Source organism: Odontomachus brunneus, unplaced genomic scaffold (genome assembly GCF_010583005.1).
Source record: "Odontomachus brunneus isolate Ranch 3 - 2012 unplaced genomic scaffold, Obru_v1 Obru_scaffold_020, whole genome shotgun sequence".
Classification (NCBI taxonomy): Eukaryota; Metazoa; Arthropoda; class Insecta; order Hymenoptera; family Formicidae; genus Odontomachus; species Odontomachus brunneus.
In genome coordinates, this window is record NW_022639470.1 from 989,509 (window position 1) to 1,006,828 (window position 17,320).

The window sequence follows — 17,320 nt, forward strand, 5'->3', positions numbered from 1 at the left end:
ATCTTATCAGGCACATTTAGTTAATTAAGTTTAGTTGATCAAATTTCAACCAAATTTTTTTTTCGTTTAACGTTAAATCAAATTGAACAAAAACATTCTCTACTATTTTGAAGATAATCATGTAAGTTTTTGCGTTATCAATTAAAGAAGATCCGCGAAGAATCGCCGACGATCGTTCTCCAATTTCCTTTAAGAAGATGCTACGGTCGAAATCTTTACCGGCAAAATATTGACTTTTTCTGCAAAATTCACGCTATATTGACTGCACAGAATCACTAATGTTCTTATACAATATAAAAAAAGCGCGAGAATTAATTAGAGTATTACTTAATGTATGAAAAAAAAAAACGATAAAAAATTTCAAAGTTGATACTTCGAGTATAAGTTAATCTGTCAGGCACTGTCATTTAAAATATTCGTCTGATACAAAAAAATCTGTAGCTTATATATATTAAACGCGATTTTGTTTCATTCAGAAAAATTTCGAAAAACATTGTTGTATCTTTATATTAAAATCCAGAAGTTTAAAAATATCGAAAAAATTTACAGAAAGATTTTTAGATATGCGTTAAGTTTTCCGTAATTTCTATAAATGGTAAAACCAAGCAACACGTATTTATGTAAGATCTATAGCGTGCTTGTATTAGTAACGATTGTCTCTATGTTATTTTCAGCGTCTCCTTAATTAGGAGAGTTAATAACTCCAAATTTTACGTGATTGTTCGCAAAATGGTAGAGGCATTTTTCGTCCAATTAGACTTAATCTGCATGTGCACAAGAGTTTTATTTGTTACTGTGTATACTTTGTATACAGAGTGTCCGGTAACTGACGACGGAGCGGTGTGCAGATAGAACACATCAATCTAAATAAAAAAGTTTTCTATCATTTTTCAAACTACCACGTGAAGTTTTGAGTTATTAGTCAAAGAAGATTGGTGAATGATCACACGCCATATGGTGAGCTGACGGTCTGCCGCAGTTTGTATATTTGTTGTATGTTTGTATATTAGGTCAAACTGAACGAAAAAGTCATCGACTATCCTGCATATAGATCTTTAATTATTAGAGAAAATCTTTAATTATTAAAGATTCAATTATTAAAGATAGATCTTTAATTATTAAAGAAGATCTTTAATTATTAGAGAAATTAAAGAAGATTGGTACATTATCGCGCATAGTCATCAATCTTCTTTAATTAATAGCTAAAAATCTATAATGTGGTTATTTGCAAAACGGTAGAGGACTTTTTGGTTCAGTTTAACCCAACGACAAATATATACTAGACCAAGCATTCATATATTTTTACTATAGTAGCGAGTGAAACCGGGAATTGGCAGTTTGTGACTGAGAGAGAAAGTTGATTTGCGTCTACTACTTTCTCACTCTTGGCTTATATGACAAGAACAATACTTATCTAATCTTTTAGCTATAAACTCTGAAAGAAAAGGTACGAATAATAAGTATTAAATAATTAGGATAATAATGGTTATATTTCCTTCATATTTTACCTTTTTTCTTCGACATATTTGTCTATAAACATACACTTAACCTGACTACTGTAGTATATACGTGGCAACTCTTGACAAACGTTCTAAGATAGAGTGAGATAAATAGATACAAAACTGTTTGTGCTGCTTGCACTTTTCGCACTTTTCGCATTTAGAACGAAATGGATGCATATTATTCGGACGCTGAAAGAAGTGAGAACGAAAAGTCCAAGTGTAAAGAGTGCAAGATTGACAGTCGCTCTAAACAAGAATGAGAAAGGGGTAGATGCAAAATAGCTTTCTAACTCTGTCACAAACTGCCAACTTTCGGCTTCATTTATTGGAGGGAATGTTTGGTCTATGTATATATGTCGTTAATTTAACCTAATGTACAAGCAGACGTCGCCATCACAACTCATCGATATTACATGTTGATCATTCACTAATTTTCTCTCACCAATGATTAAAAATTTTACGCGGTTATTTGGAAAAGGAAGATTTTTTGCTCAGTTTAATGTATTCTACCTACACATCGCGGCTCCATCGTCAGTTACCGGACACCCTGTATGTGTAGAAATTACGCTGACGTGACGTGCGAGGCTTCTCGTAAATTCTACGGACGTACGTGAGATCGTAGAATATTCGTCCGTAAGGGAATATATATCCAAGATGTCGATACGTGCCGTTTCCACCCTCGCAACCGAGTCGCGAATTTTTTCCCCGAGGATCCGCGCGACGAAACGGTTAGGACGTTTTCCGGAGGTGCACTTTTTCGCATGAAAGAATCGACGATTCCGGCGCGATCTGCGATCTCCTACGCGAAAAGTAATTTTCTTTTGGTGGGATACGCACGAGAGCAGTGCCGTTCTTCTGCTGCACGCAGAATTTTTCAATTTCCAGTTCAATTTCAAATTCGATAAGACGACCCGCCGTTGCGTTTACGTTGCCTTTACGTGACACGAAGATGAAATACGCCAAGTTCTTGCTACGTCGTGCTTTCGACCAACTGGGATCGGTTCGCTCCCATTGCGAGCGAGGTGTGGAAGGATCAAGCAGGGCGTTTCATGAATCCCAAAACAAATCAGAACTTTCCCCGAGAACAACCGCGCTATTCAGTCTTCGAGACTCCCTGCTAATGTCAGTCTCCCTTGATCGAAGCCAACTTCTCCCCTTCATTAGAGACTACCTACATAGACTTTATCCCATAAAACACTTACCTTAATCCTAACCTAATCTCCCCCAGGATAATGTGTCGCAGTGACACGACGAACTTGCGTCGACATTAAACATACATTAACGTCGCTTATACTCTTTACATTTCATGGAGAGAAATTTCATTCGAAAAGCAGAGTCATCACCGAATCGCTTAAATTTAAATGACTTTGCACATAGAGTGAAGTTCTTCCCTCTGAAGCGCCCGAATATTCTCACTCGAAATGAAAGAGTGAATCTGCTGTACTCCATCGTCATAGCAACGAATTTCGACTAATTGATATTAAAACGTACACTCATGTAGAGTCAGAATTTAGTGTAAGTTATAATGAAGCATCCACTTTTGTAATTTCGAGTAACAGTAGTTTTACTATCGCTTCGAATGAAAGTACTGCTATTTTTCGTTCGTCTCGAATGAAATTCTATTCCGAAAAATTTTGGAAATACTCTCTAAATTTCCTGAAGTGTAATTTCTCTCGAAAAATAGAGTGACTGAATACCTTGAATTCGAGTGATTTTTCATTTATAAGGAGTGAATTCTACACTCTAAATTGTTGAGTGAATATTTTCACTCGAAATGAAAGAGTGAATATTATAGACTCTACCGTCACAGGAAGAAATTTTGACTAATTGATTGAAATATTCACTCATATGCATTCAAGATCCATTGTAAGCTGAAGTAAAGTATTTATTTTTGCAATTTTGCGTGACAATATTTTCACTGTCGCTTCAAAAGAAAATACTGCCGCTTTTTGCTTGTTTTAAGTAATTTTATTTAGAAAGCAGAGTGACTTTCGAATCATTCGAATTTGAATGATTTTTCACTCATTTAGAGTGAATTCTTCCCTCTAAACTGTCGAGTGAATATTTTCACTCAAAATGGAAAGTGAATATAATATATTCCACCGTCGTAGAAGCAAATTTCGACTAATTGATTGAAATATTCACTCATATGGATTCAGAATTTATTGTAAGCTAGAATAAAATATTTATTCTTGCAATTTTGAATGACAGTATTTTCACTGTCGCTTAAAAGAAAATACTGCCGCTTTTCGATCGTTTTGAGTGAAATTTTATTCAGAAAGCAGAGTGATCATCGAGCACTTGGAACTTGAGTGATTTGTCATTTATATAAAATAAATTCTTCCCTCTGAACTGTCGAATGAATATTTTCACTCGAAATAAAGAGTGAATACAATGTGCTCCACCGTCATGGATTTTGATTAATTAATTAAAACATGCACTCATATGAAGCCAGAATTGACTCTAAACATGAGTGAAATATTCACTTTTGCGATCTCGAATGACAGTATTTTCATGTTATCGATTCGAGTAAAAATAATATATTTCCAACTTTCAAAATGAGCAACTTTCCGTTCAGTTTGAGTGAGATTCCACTCCAAAAAGTTTAGAAAAGGACAGCAATCTCGTTACTAAACCAAGTTACACTCTATCTCTGTTTTACAATAGTCGCGTTTCGCATTCTTTATCGACCTACTTCGATAGATTTTGCCGTGTAACGAATTTCTCAGTGAAAAGTCGGGCACGAAACAAGGATCGCAAGAATATTTTGCTCCATGAGCATCGATATGTCGTTCGGCACGAAAGAGATACTTTACTTTTTTCCTTTATATATGCCAAACCCTGCGTAACTCCATTCTCGAAGTTCCTTCTTGATAATGCAACGAGCAATTACATCAAATCAAATTCTGCACGTATAATCGTCCGAGAGATCCAAGTGCGAGCTCAGAACGCGAGACCAAGAGAGACGCGCTGAGCGCGCGCTGAGGCCCACGTGAAAATAGCGTTACGGTCCGTCGAGTTACCGTCACCGTGCAGGTGGCAAGGCGTGACACGTGTCTCTCTTTGTCGAATAGCGCAAACCGTGTCAGTCCGTCAGTCTCTCGTCGCATGGCACATTTCGAGCGCGCTCCCCGATCTTCCAGCAGGTGCAGCCCGAGACCTAACGATCGCCGCTTCCGGCCAGTTCGCGGGCGCGAGGAACACCGCTCGCGGAACTCTCGACGGCACTGACCGCGCTCCCTCGCGCCTTGGGTCCGCAACCCCTACTGGCGGGCTCGTCGGCGCCGCGACCTGCGGCGGCGAACCTTCACGACCCGACGACGCGTACCCGACGGCGACGACGGCGACGCAGCGCAGTAGCAGCAGCAGCCCCCGCGAGACGGAGGCAGGTTGCTCGCGGTGACATGGCGACTCGACGACTGGCGCCGCGTCGTCGAGTTCGTCGGTCCCCGCGTCCTCGCCTCCGCGTCTCGCCCTCCGTCTCTTCCTCCCTTTCGGCCGCTCTCCTTCTGTTTGTCGTTCTCCACCTCCACCTCCTGTTCCCCCAGCTCCTCCACCTCCTCCCCCTCCTCCTCCTCCTCCTCCTTCTCCTCTTCCTCCTCCTCCTCCTTCTCCTCTCCTCCCGTCGTTCATTTATCTATTTGTTCTTCCACGTACGGACCCACGTACGTGGATCCGGGCGCCGTGACGCGTGTCGTCGTCGTGTCGCCGTTAGCAATCGCCGTGCGACACCCGCTCGTGTCTGCCCCATATACAGCCATATATCGACACCGCTTCGGCATACGATTCGGCGACGTCGGTACGGTGACCCGTATTCCCCGCCGGCACCGGGACGGCGAGACGCGTCGCTCCTTCAATCTCCGTCACTGTCTCGACGACACGTATACACACGCACATATAGGTCGATGTGCATTCACCACCCTGTCAAATTTCGGCCGCCAACCGTCCGGACGGGGGATTAGGGCGCGACTGTGCGTATCAGAATTAGCGCGGCGACTGAGTCGTTAATCAGGCCCCCTTGCAAGCATCGGCGGCGACTATCTCGCATAGAAAATGCAAATAGCGAGATAATTAACCTGAATTCTCGCGTCGGATAACGCACATCGGGCTTACGTTCTTTTCCTTTTTGGAGAAGGGTGGTAAATTGACGTTGAACCGGAACGGCGCTTTTGTAGTCCCCGCGAATAAACCGCGCGCAGTTCTTCGCGCTCCATTGATCTTGCCCTTTATAATCCCTTGAGACCTTGTGGGAGGGCGTATCCTTAAGAATACGGTATGTAATATCTCTAAAAGTAGAAATATTTTAATATTCTCTATGTGTTGTTTAACCTTGACAGTTATATCAAGCGCCTTCCGGATGCTATTGCTGTAGTTTTAATATTGGTATTACACCGAAAGAAAAAATATTGAAAAAATAGTAGATATTTATTTGGTGAATACACTAATAACATTTAAATCAAATTTTTTTAATTTAAATAGAATAAACTTGGAAAAGCTAAGATTTTCTTAAAGGGGGGTTTTAAGAAAATATATATTTTCTTATTTAAAAAATATTTTATATTAGTATAAGTAAATATGTTATTAGTACCCCTACTTGAAATAAATATTTATTATCTCTTAGATATTTTTTCTTTTAGTGTAATCGATTAAAACTTTGTTTGATTAAAATAATTGGCAAACTCATAGCCGAAATTAGTCGATTGTCATATATGTAATCACACGAATAATGTAATTTATCGGTGAAATTAATTATTAATTAGTGCATAATTAATCACATTAATGTTTGCTTTATATTAATGTTCTGCTTAATAAATAATTTCATCAATCGATGAAATTACTTGGGATTTTATATATGACGATTGATTAATTTTGATTATTAATTTGGCGATTATTCTAGTAAAAAAATTGTAATTAATATCCAACACTGTTTAATTTTACTTTATTTTAAAAAATTCGCGTAAAATTGTGCACAAAAATCATGTTAAAAGTGAAACAATAAAAAGAATAATAATTATGATTTACGACAAGTGATTTAATATATCTTAAATCAATTCATTACGTTGTTACTTAAAACACATGAAATAAGTGTGTTATCTTCAGGGTTAATAAAACGCTTTTAGATATTTTTAATTAGTTAAATTTAGTCGTAGTTAGAGTTTATTTATCTCGAAGAAAAGAACAACTGAATTTTTATTAATTTTCTAAATTAGAATCATAACGGATCTTAGACAGTCAATCGATAATCAAATATCTAGGGTCCGTGAGAGTTAGGTGAAATTACATTTTTAATAGAAAATATCTAAATAAAAAACATGCATTTAATAAAACCGTTTAATAATTGTAAGATAATAAAAATATTTAATATAGCTAAGGTTTTATTAAATGAATTTTTTGCTCAAATAATATTCCCTATTAAATAAGCAACTGCACTTCACTACTGGCTCTCATTTTTTCTTTCAGAGAAATTCTCTCTAAGAGAAAAACCTTATGCAGTTAATTATTGATTAATTTTTCAATGTTTCATATATATAATAACGTGTTTTGATTTTTTTCTGCTAAAATCATTTTTCAAATCAATCTTTCGAAACGTCTTCAATCAAACTTTTAAATTTAAAATTAAGATATTTATAATCTGTATGATTATAACAATCAAGAATCAGGAGAAATAGCCCTATGAGAGCCAAACGTTGGATTAACGTGCGCATAAATTAATTATAATTAAATAAAATCACATAAGTATCTAATAACTTATTGTATTCTTTAACACGTTACAAATGTTTCGATCCTCCTGGCATCATCTTTGATGTATAAATAAACATAGAACGCTAATAATATATAATAATATTTTGGAGTATTATTTATACTCATCTGATATCTTTCTATTAAAATAATATTGTATATTCAATATTAAAAAAATAGGGCTCAAAAGGTTAATTAGATACGGCGGTCGGTCGCGATTTTCGTGCGTGCACGTATTAAAGGTTTATTTAACGAACCAGCGACTGTAAAAACTACGGTCTTTAAGCTGCGAATACCTCTGCAACTTTTTATTGCACGGAGGGAAGGGTCGTGTACCCCCCCCCTCTCTCTCTCTCCTCTCTCCCTCCCTCTCCCTCTCCCTCTCCCTCTCCCTCTCCCTCCTCTCTCTCTCTCTCTCGTGGAAATTACTGTCCCGAGGTCTTCTATTGACAACGTTCACGGTAGTTTTCCTCTGTGCGTACGAAAATGTACGTCCGAGAAATTTTGTATATAATTAACAATTTCGATTGATGCTCTTCACCCTCCACAAGAGAAGAGAATATTCTCCAGCAACTAATTGCCAATTAAGATTCATTGCACAGGCAACGAACACAACAAGGTCTCGTACACAACAAGCTTTGCAGAAAATTTGGTTAACGACAGCAATAACGTTGTAAGAAACGCAGCTCCACACGGGGAGCTTTTTTCGCTTCGTGTCGGCGAAATCGCGAAGTCACACACTGAGAAAAAATGTCTGGTACTTGTAATTATAATCATGCAAAAATAATCATGAGAAATAATCACTATAAATTATGATCAAGAAAGGCACTTTTTATTAAATTCTACTGTAATACTGTTAGTGATAAATAATTTTATATTTCTATTACCTGCATGTTTTTATTACCATTTTCGTGTTACCCTTGCAGAAAAGTATTACTGTTTGATCAGCAATAAATTACTATTGCTCAGTAGTTTTATTATTAGTGGCTAAGGATTTTGAATACTCAAATCACAACGTTAATGCTGCTTCTGAATAATTTAGCGATTACGACGACAGTGATTATAATCATTGATATATTATTAGGTTTTTATGATAAATTACTGATATTAATTATTAATAAAATTATTAATTTTAATAATTAATATTATTAATAAAACGAGAAATATAAGCATAAATTGTCTCATAATTAGTATGAATTATTTCATATCTTGTAATTTTCAAACTAACTTATTGTTTGCTCCATTGTAATGTTCAATTAAAGATTCAAGAGCAATCGATAATGATTTACTTTGATATAAATTACATCAATATCAGTTGTATTTTGCTCATTGTTGCGTTGTTCTCAGCATGTACCAACAAATTTGCTGTTACAAATTTTTTGAACGATGTAAGAACATAATCCACCAAAGTATAGTCATAGTTCATTCGCACCACCAGTTTCTGTTCGATCATTCTGGTCAAGTACCGGATAGTGTGGTCTGAAAAAAGGATGGAAAACCGCAAGGAGGCACACATATGCGTGCTGCGACGCAAAATGTGAAATACCAGTTTATTTATGGTTTAAGTAAAACCAAACGTTAGATTGCTAGATCATTCCAACAGATAAATATATGGAAATTCAATAAAAAAAGATACAGTAGTAATTTGCCAAACAAAATTACTGAATCACTGAGCAGTGATTAATCACTATTATTTTCTTTAGTAACCAATAATACTTTTCTGTAAGACACTCAATTACTAAGTCTGTATTGTACAGTAATTAGGGCATGATTCATTTCTTAGTTTAATTACTAGTACAACTGACACTATCTAATATATCTCATTAAAATTTATAATTGATATTTATTGATTAATATGTTTCTTATTATTTCTCGACTGCTGACAAACTAAAGTTTTATACAATAAAACTTAATTAATTAATTAACTTAGTTAATTTTTTTTGCAACATCATTAATTATTTATTAATAAAAATGCAGAACTGATCGTGCTTTCTTATTAGTTAGATTATGTAAGAGATGAAACAATAAAAAAATAAGACTAAAAATAACGATGATTAGATCAACCATCGTTATTTTTAGTCTTATTTTTTTATTGTTTCATCTCTTACATAATCTAACTAATAAGAAAGCACGATCAGTTCTGCATTTTTATTAATAAATAATTAATGATGTTGCAAAAAAAATTAACTAAGTTAATTAATTAATTAAGTTTTATTGTATAAAACTTTAGTTTGTCAGCAGTCGAGAAATAATAAGAAACATATTAATCAATAAATATCAATTATAAATTTTAATGAGATATATTAGATAGTGTCAGTTGTACTAGTAATTTTTAACCATCCTTTTTCAACCATCCTTTTCTCTCAGTGCACGTGATGGTATTACAGTGCCACGATCGCCTGCCCTTTTTTGCGACTCGCGCTCGTCGTGATGTAGTGGTCACGAGTTTCGAGAGAGGAAACTGAACCGCGGCTTGCAGAGAAGCAGAGCGTTTTCGCGACTCGTCGAGAGGAAACTCTCGAACGCGAAACCGCGCAGAACCGAGTTCGTGATTAATGCGGGCTAATTATCTGAATCCAGAAACGATAGACGGCAGGCGTATCGGCGCACTTCGCGTCTGCTTTCTCTCAAACGCGGTTCCGGGGCTCTCGGAGACGAGGTGCGCGCGTGCACGGGTTCTCCCGGTGCTGTGTTGGCGGTTTATCGACTCCCGATAAGCCTCCGGTCGGTCCTCCGTCCGTCCAGCCGGCGGTTTCTTATCGACCACAGAAGACGGTCAATTTCGTGCCGGGCGACGGCGCGACACGCCGTCACACACGCAAGATCCGCGAGAGCCACTTGCCGATGATGCGTCCGATGAAATCGCCAAAGCGCGTATTAGCGACAGATGCGCAAGCTCGGCGTATCTTAGCGCGGAAGGATTAGGAGCGCCAGATAAGCGGCATTACGGCTATCTCGTCTCGTCGCGTCGCGTCGACAGCTTGTCGCTGTAAAACGGAACGAACTATTAACTCTGCCTGCACTCACGTGCTTTGCTTTCACTGGTTCTCTATTTACACGGAGGAAAAGCTTAAAGAAAAGAATAAACCGCCTTCAAAAACTTCACTTAAAAAATTAAACAATTTTAAATCAATAAAGTATAAATGTGTGGAACTCTTACAATAATTTAAAAATATATTTATATATATTTCTAAAAAAAATTTGAAATTTTGTTAAAAGATTTTTCCTTATGCCAATTTGTAACATTATTTAATGACCATTCAATTATTAAATCTGTATTACTAATACAATGACATTACTTAATATATATCTCATTTAAATTTATAATTAATATTTATTGATTATTTTATTTCTTACTATTTCTCAATCGCTGACAAATCAAAGTTCTATATAAACGTTAGTTTTCTTTGTAATTTTACTAATTACTTAATAACAAAAATAGAAAACGGATCGTGTTTTCTTATTAATTTAGTTATTGGGATATTTGATTTATTTCTAAAAGAATATAGCAAAGAAGAATATCATTCTATTGCTAAGAAAAACGATTATTCAGTTTTCTTTCTTTCTTTTAAGTAATGGTCATTTTCAACAAAAAATATTTTCTTAATAATATACTGGGAGAAGAATGTTTATTATTTGTAGCTATAATCATACAGAGACATATTTACTATAAACTATATCTTGATTGGCAAGCCAAGAAAATCTTTTTTTTGTTAAATTTTATTATAATGTTAGTGATAATAACCTTATATACATGTTACTACGCGCGATTTTTTTATTATGAAAAATATGATTGCAGCAAAAAATAACTATAATTTTAATAAAATTAACTATTTTTTTTCCCTCAATGTAGTAGTAAAAAATACTACTCATCATAAGTCTTAGAAAAGCTCATTATAGAGAATGTTTTATCTACTTGTTTCAGATTAGATTAAGATTTAATTTCCGCGATAATACATACGATAACTCTTATTGACTTTACTTGATTATATTATATCTCAAAGCTTGCCGAAATATACTTCTTTAATTAAATGTTTTAATTATTTATCAGAAGATCATATAATTCAAAAATATGTATATCGAAATTTTTATAATTTTGCAAAACCTCAAAGTTATGTTTACTTTTTTTCATATATTCTGCACCAAGTTAAAAAAAATATATAATTTATATCAAACCCGTTTGATACACTGGGTTGAAATTATTACGAGCGCAAAGAATTAAAGTCGCGAAATGTCCACGCTATAAATAACAAATCGAGTATAGAACTGTCTTTTCCTTCCCCCCCCCCCTCTCTCTCTCTCTCTCTTTCGTCGATCACGAGGATTAAGGACCTTTCAATATGTGCGCATCATCCGCGAAAGAGCAGTTGCTCGAGCGAGAGATTAACTTGGGTGTGCTTAACAAGTTGGTGTGCTTAGCTTAAGGGTGCACGCTTAACAAGTCTATATATTTATTTATTTATTTATGTAACATATATATGTAATTTTATGTGTGCATGTAAGCATATGTAAGCATGTCTATATCTGTTAAGTTGTGCAACAATATATTGTGTGTGACAATAATTATGAATATATCATTTAATTTAATTTCGAATAATAATGTCGCGAATATTTCAGGCAAAATAATATATTTGTGCTTTGATGTTGTTACACAGAGGGTCCCAGACTATTCTTCGCAATATTTGTGGGAACGTAGAACGGATTGAGATGAACATAAAAGTTCCATATCGTTCTGTGAAATTCGCTATAAATCTTGAGATATTAATTAAAGAAGATTGAATGATCATGCGCGATGTGATAGATGAGTTGTAGTGGCGCCATTTGTCATTGTATACTTATACATTAAGTCAAACTGAACAAAAAAATTCTCAAATGACTACATAGATTTTTAGATATTAATTAAAGAAGATCTGCACATTATCGCATACAATCATGTAACAATTTTCTTTCATTAATAATTAAAAAATCTACTTGGTTATTTGTAAAATGATAAAGGGCTTTTTGTTCAATTTGTTCAACCTAATGTACAAGCACACAACAGTACAGATCGCCACTACAGTTCATCTACCACATCGCGCGTGATCATTTACCAGTTCTTTAATTAATATCTCGATTATTATTGTGAATATTGCAAAACGGCATAGGACTTTTTATCTCAATCCGTTTCACGTTCCCACAAAAATTGCGGAGGAGACTCTGTATAATCTTGTGATGCAAGATACGCGCAATTTTCATCCACGATCTTTTGTCACACTTCGCGTACATTGTTTTCATAAAATTATAACGATGTCAAACACAATCTTTTCGTTTTATTTGAGAAATTTAAAATTACTTATTACACAGCCCAATACGTACTACATCTTTCTACTTAATTCCGTTATTAAAACGAAAGGAAGAAGATGAGTTTGATTGCAATGGACTTAATTGCTTACAATTTTATAAAGCACGTATACGAAAGACAGTAGAAGTTCGCAGATTGGAAATGCGCATACAATATTTCACAAAATCATAACGACACAAAAACATAATCGTGTTGTTTAAAAACATTCTCGGCTGAAAAATTCGAAATTACTCATCGTTCAACCCAATACACATATTTTTCTTTAGTTCCGTTATTAACACAAGACTTAAAGAACTTTAAAAGCGATAGAATAAAAAAGGAAATTAAATTTTGTCGTTAAAATGATAGTAAAAAAGAGAAAAAAATATTTGAGTGCAGACAGGTGTCCGCAAACGCTCGCTCGCGCGAAAGCTTCGCTTCGGTTATAAATAGCCCTTTTGTACTTCGGACAATTTCAGCGGGAAGGGTGGACGAGAAATTGCATTCGACTGTGCGCGGCGCGGCCTATTTTCGGAGGGTGTTTTTAAAAACTGCGCGAAACGATCATTAAAAGCGCAGATCCTCTCCAGATCAAAGGCAAGGAAGCGAGGGAAATTTCGCTCGTTACAATGGAGCGACAGTTGCTCATTAAGGTGGCGGGAGTTGCGCGTAAATCCTGGCGCATCCTGCTGCACGCAATTTTTGACTTCGCGCGACGGTTCCCTGTTTTTCCCGTGTGACTTCCGGGAGAACGAGACAGCTCGCCGCTCGAAACGGCGATCTGACATTTTAATTTCGCGAGCTTTGGGAAAACACTGCTTCGTCGCTCTGCCACGCGAACGAAGGAAAAATTCGGAAAAATTCGTCGCGACGCGCAAAGTCGCAATTCTTGGCTTAGCAGAATTCCTCCAACGTGCTTCTACAATACCCGACTCCACTTTCGTTATCGACGTTATTCCGAGGTGCTCTTATCTTAATGACAGGACGGCGTTTCGTAAACATGCAAAGGTGTACGCGATAGGTTTTATCGTTTTTCTGTTTCGACGTGCGCGAGCAACACATCCGGGTAGTAATCCGAAGGAACATTGGTAGAATGAATAATTCGGTGACTCACCCACGCTATACTCGGACCGCGCGCGATTATAGGTGTGCCCTAAATTCTGGCGTACACATCCATCCCCCCAGTCAAGTCGAGGAGGAAAGTCTCCGGGGAATATCGTGTGTCTTATTCAGATACGAAGAGAATACTCGTCGTGTTATCCGCCATGGCGAACGCGCGAGATCGAACGACCGGCATTGAAATTTCTCATCAATTTTGCCGTAGGTCTATCGTGGAAGGTATACACGCGCACGTGCACACACATAGGGGAGACTGGAGCTATATAATCCCAGGGGTATGTTGCTCATGTGTTTCTTTTTAGTATCTATCTTGAGAGGAATAAATGAGTACAAAATCGCGAAATGATCCTTTTAGGATATAAATACTTTTCTCTGAGCTTTAATTATAATCGAAATAATATCATAGTTAAGAAATAGAAAAAACTGATTTGACAATAGCAAAGTAAATTTTCAAACCTCTTGAAACTTTTTATTGATATTCTTCATCGTGACTGAATAAAATTAAGCGAGCTAGCTAGAATGAAATTTCTTGCAAGTGCATGATATCAGATACTGTTTTTAGTGATAAATGCAATTTTCATTCATAAAATGGTTGAAATCGAGCATATGAGTGGACGAGGTAAAGTTGGCCCATAACTAAGCGCCGGTAGAAGGGCTGTGGAGACCTCTCGCGGAGACTCTGGAACTACTAATCAGGATACATATTTTATACGTAGCCTTCATAGAGTGGGAGCACAGACTTTTACATAACGCATAATACATAACGCATAGGGAAATCATCTAATCAGATTTCTTCGTTTCCCTCCCCAGAATGGAAATAAAAGATTCTGGTTGATTGATTCCCTTATGTGATATGCATTATGTAAAAGTCTGTGCTCAAGCTCTTACTCTGCGTTACTGGATAGTTGAACCATCCGAGTCGAAATTTTGACTCTATGTTGAACCTTGAATTCTACACCGTAGTAGGAGCTAAGATAGAAAAGTAGGTTTAATTCTAATGATATAGTTTACTCCTACTTTGATCCTGATGATGTCTAAAATTTCCGCTTTCGCTTTCTTTAGCGTCAACGTAGTATAGCGTCAAAGTTATATAATTATAGGATCTTAGGAAGCAAAGTAGATTCAGATGCGAACCTCTATTAAAGCTTTAGTTCTTAAATAGAATATATGTATTTTATAGAAATATTTAAAAAATTTAATAAATAACGAAACAGAAACGTCAAATAGCATACAAAATATACATTTTCTTTGTTGTATATATTTCAGACATTATCAGGATCAAAGCAGGAGTAAATTATATCAGAATTAAACCTATTTATTTGTTATTTTAGCACCTACTGCGGTGTAGAATTCAAGGTTCAACGTAGGGTCAAAATTTCGACTCGGAAATGAGTATCAATATCGTTAAAATAGGTTTCATCTAGGTTGTAGATTATCTAAGTAGGCTCAAACTATTTTTAAGAGCGTCAAAGTAGCGTCAAAATTTTGACAAGGTAAAGTTAAAAGGTTCAAAAAAGAAGTTAATGATATCGTCAAAGTAGGTTTTACCTAGACTATAAACCGTCTAAGTAGGCGCAAACTATCCTTAAGAGCGTCAAAGTAGCATCAAAATTTCGACTCGGGCAAGGCAAAATGACTATATTGCTGCATATTTGTATTTTTATTACAAAATAAAATATACGATTAACAGGATCGTGGCGGGCATTAATAGATAGAATCGCCTCTATCATATTTATACAGTGAGTCACGACAGTTAGTTGAAAATAGTTAGGCTGAAAAATTGTAACTTCGAAATACGAAAATATAGGGCATCTAGGCCTAATCTCCTCTACGTACGTCAATGGGATCTCTCACTCTACAATATTTCTATGAAAATGCCGATATTACTAATATAGATTCGAATGATTTCCATAAAAATATTAACACAGCGAATAGACTTAAGCGGTTCCCGTGAAAAAATACTGGAGAACCATGGCGTCTATTAACATATTACGTAATTGCACGGTGAAAGGGTGATATGTGTCATTACACGAAGTGATACACGAAGTTTCATTGATGCGAGCACGATAATACCACGAAATATCTTTTTCGATAACAATAAAATTGGTAGGTATAGTCTGTAGCGAGAAGATTTTCATTGTTACGTGTTTCACTTTCTCATATAAATTCTTTTTAATTTCACTATGTCTTTAATAGTGTAAGAATAGTGTCAGTAAAGTATGTCTTGTTAAGGAATATAGTAAATTGCATTAATTCCTTGTTACAAAATTCTATACTAATTTCTATTATAAAATTTTGTCCGTGTATATATATATATATATATATATATATATATATATATATATAATAAAATTTTAATTTTCCGAAAACTGAACAATATATTGTCTTATTTTCATATTTTCCTATGGATTGCGTTGTAAAACTCGTTAAAACGAGAAAAATGTCACAACCTTTCTCTCATATACTACCCGGTAAACATGATTTAAAATTAGAATTATATCAATTATACAATCAACTGAAGTTAAAATTATATTATAATTACATTAAATGAACTAAAAATTATATTTTATTAATATATTCTCTTATTTTCATATTTTCCTATGGATTGCGTTGTAAAACTCGTTAAAACGAGAAAAATGTCACAACCTTTCTGTCATATACTACCCGGTAAACGTGATTTAAAATTAGAATTATATCAATTACACAATCAACTGAAGTTAAAATTATATTATAATTACATTAAATGAACTAAAAATTATATTTTATTAATTATAGGTTTTTAGGTAATTACCTAGTAAATACCTGGCTAACAGTAACATAGCATTAATCTTATAACTTCTTATTCAACAATGTAACTAAACATATAAATACGAAAAAAATATTGTGGTAAAAAAATTATATTTTTTATAATATATTTATATATTTATAATATATTTATATATTTTGTGTAGCTGGACAATACAAAAAACTGGATATACAAAATAGGATATACAAAAATTGTAGTATAAATTATTATAGGAACAACAAATTTGATGATCTATTTGGTATATAATATTAAAAAAAAACATTTAAATAATTATATTTGTAGTAAAAAGTTAAACATAATATTATCAGTTATACATAACATTATCAGACAAGTATATAGTAATTTCGTAATAATTATTCTGTGTAGTCCAAGATTACAAAAGTTTTGTTTTAACAAAAGCTTAATTTTATCTACCAGTTGCAATTGCAATTTTTACTACAATATTTTTTTTCCATGCACAACATATTTTATATTGAATTTATATCTTTGCGTGAGAAATTATAACATTGATGTAACGTTGCTTTTAGTTTGTACCTACTGGGTAACTGTAATTTGTAATTTATGTAATTTTAATATTAGTAGTAGATTAATATCATTAATATTTGTATAATTTCATTCAGGAATTGTTTTAAGTCGGTAGGATACACTTAGAACATATTATTAGGACCTTAACTTAGTTTCCGCCCAAAAAATACTGAGAAAAAGCATTTATTGTAAAAAATTTATTTAAATTATTTCAATGAAAGTATTTTCCATCACTTTCTACAACTTTTTGCCATCTTTCTGGCAACTGGGCGATACCATCTCGATAAAACGATGTTTGTTTCGAAGCAA

General features: G+C 34.9%; 1 protein-coding gene across 5 annotated transcripts in view; it reads right to left on the reverse strand.

The window, feature by feature from the left end:
* The window catches only part of LOC116842017 (GTPase-activating Rap/Ran-GAP domain-like protein 3), a 96,134-nt gene that overhangs the window by 52,657 nt on the left and 26,157 nt on the right, over positions 1-17,320 (reverse strand). For 3 of the 5 annotated variants that reach the window (XM_032810640.1, XM_032810639.1, XM_032810638.1), the window contains exon 1: positions 4,319-4,924. The exons of 1 other annotated variant lie outside the window; for it this stretch is intronic. The gene's annotated coding sequence lies outside the window, so the exon portion shown is untranslated. Of the gene's footprint in view, positions 1-4,318; positions 4,925-17,320 lie in introns of those variants that run through there. One more of the 5 variants, XM_032810641.1, reaches the window with a different exon arrangement.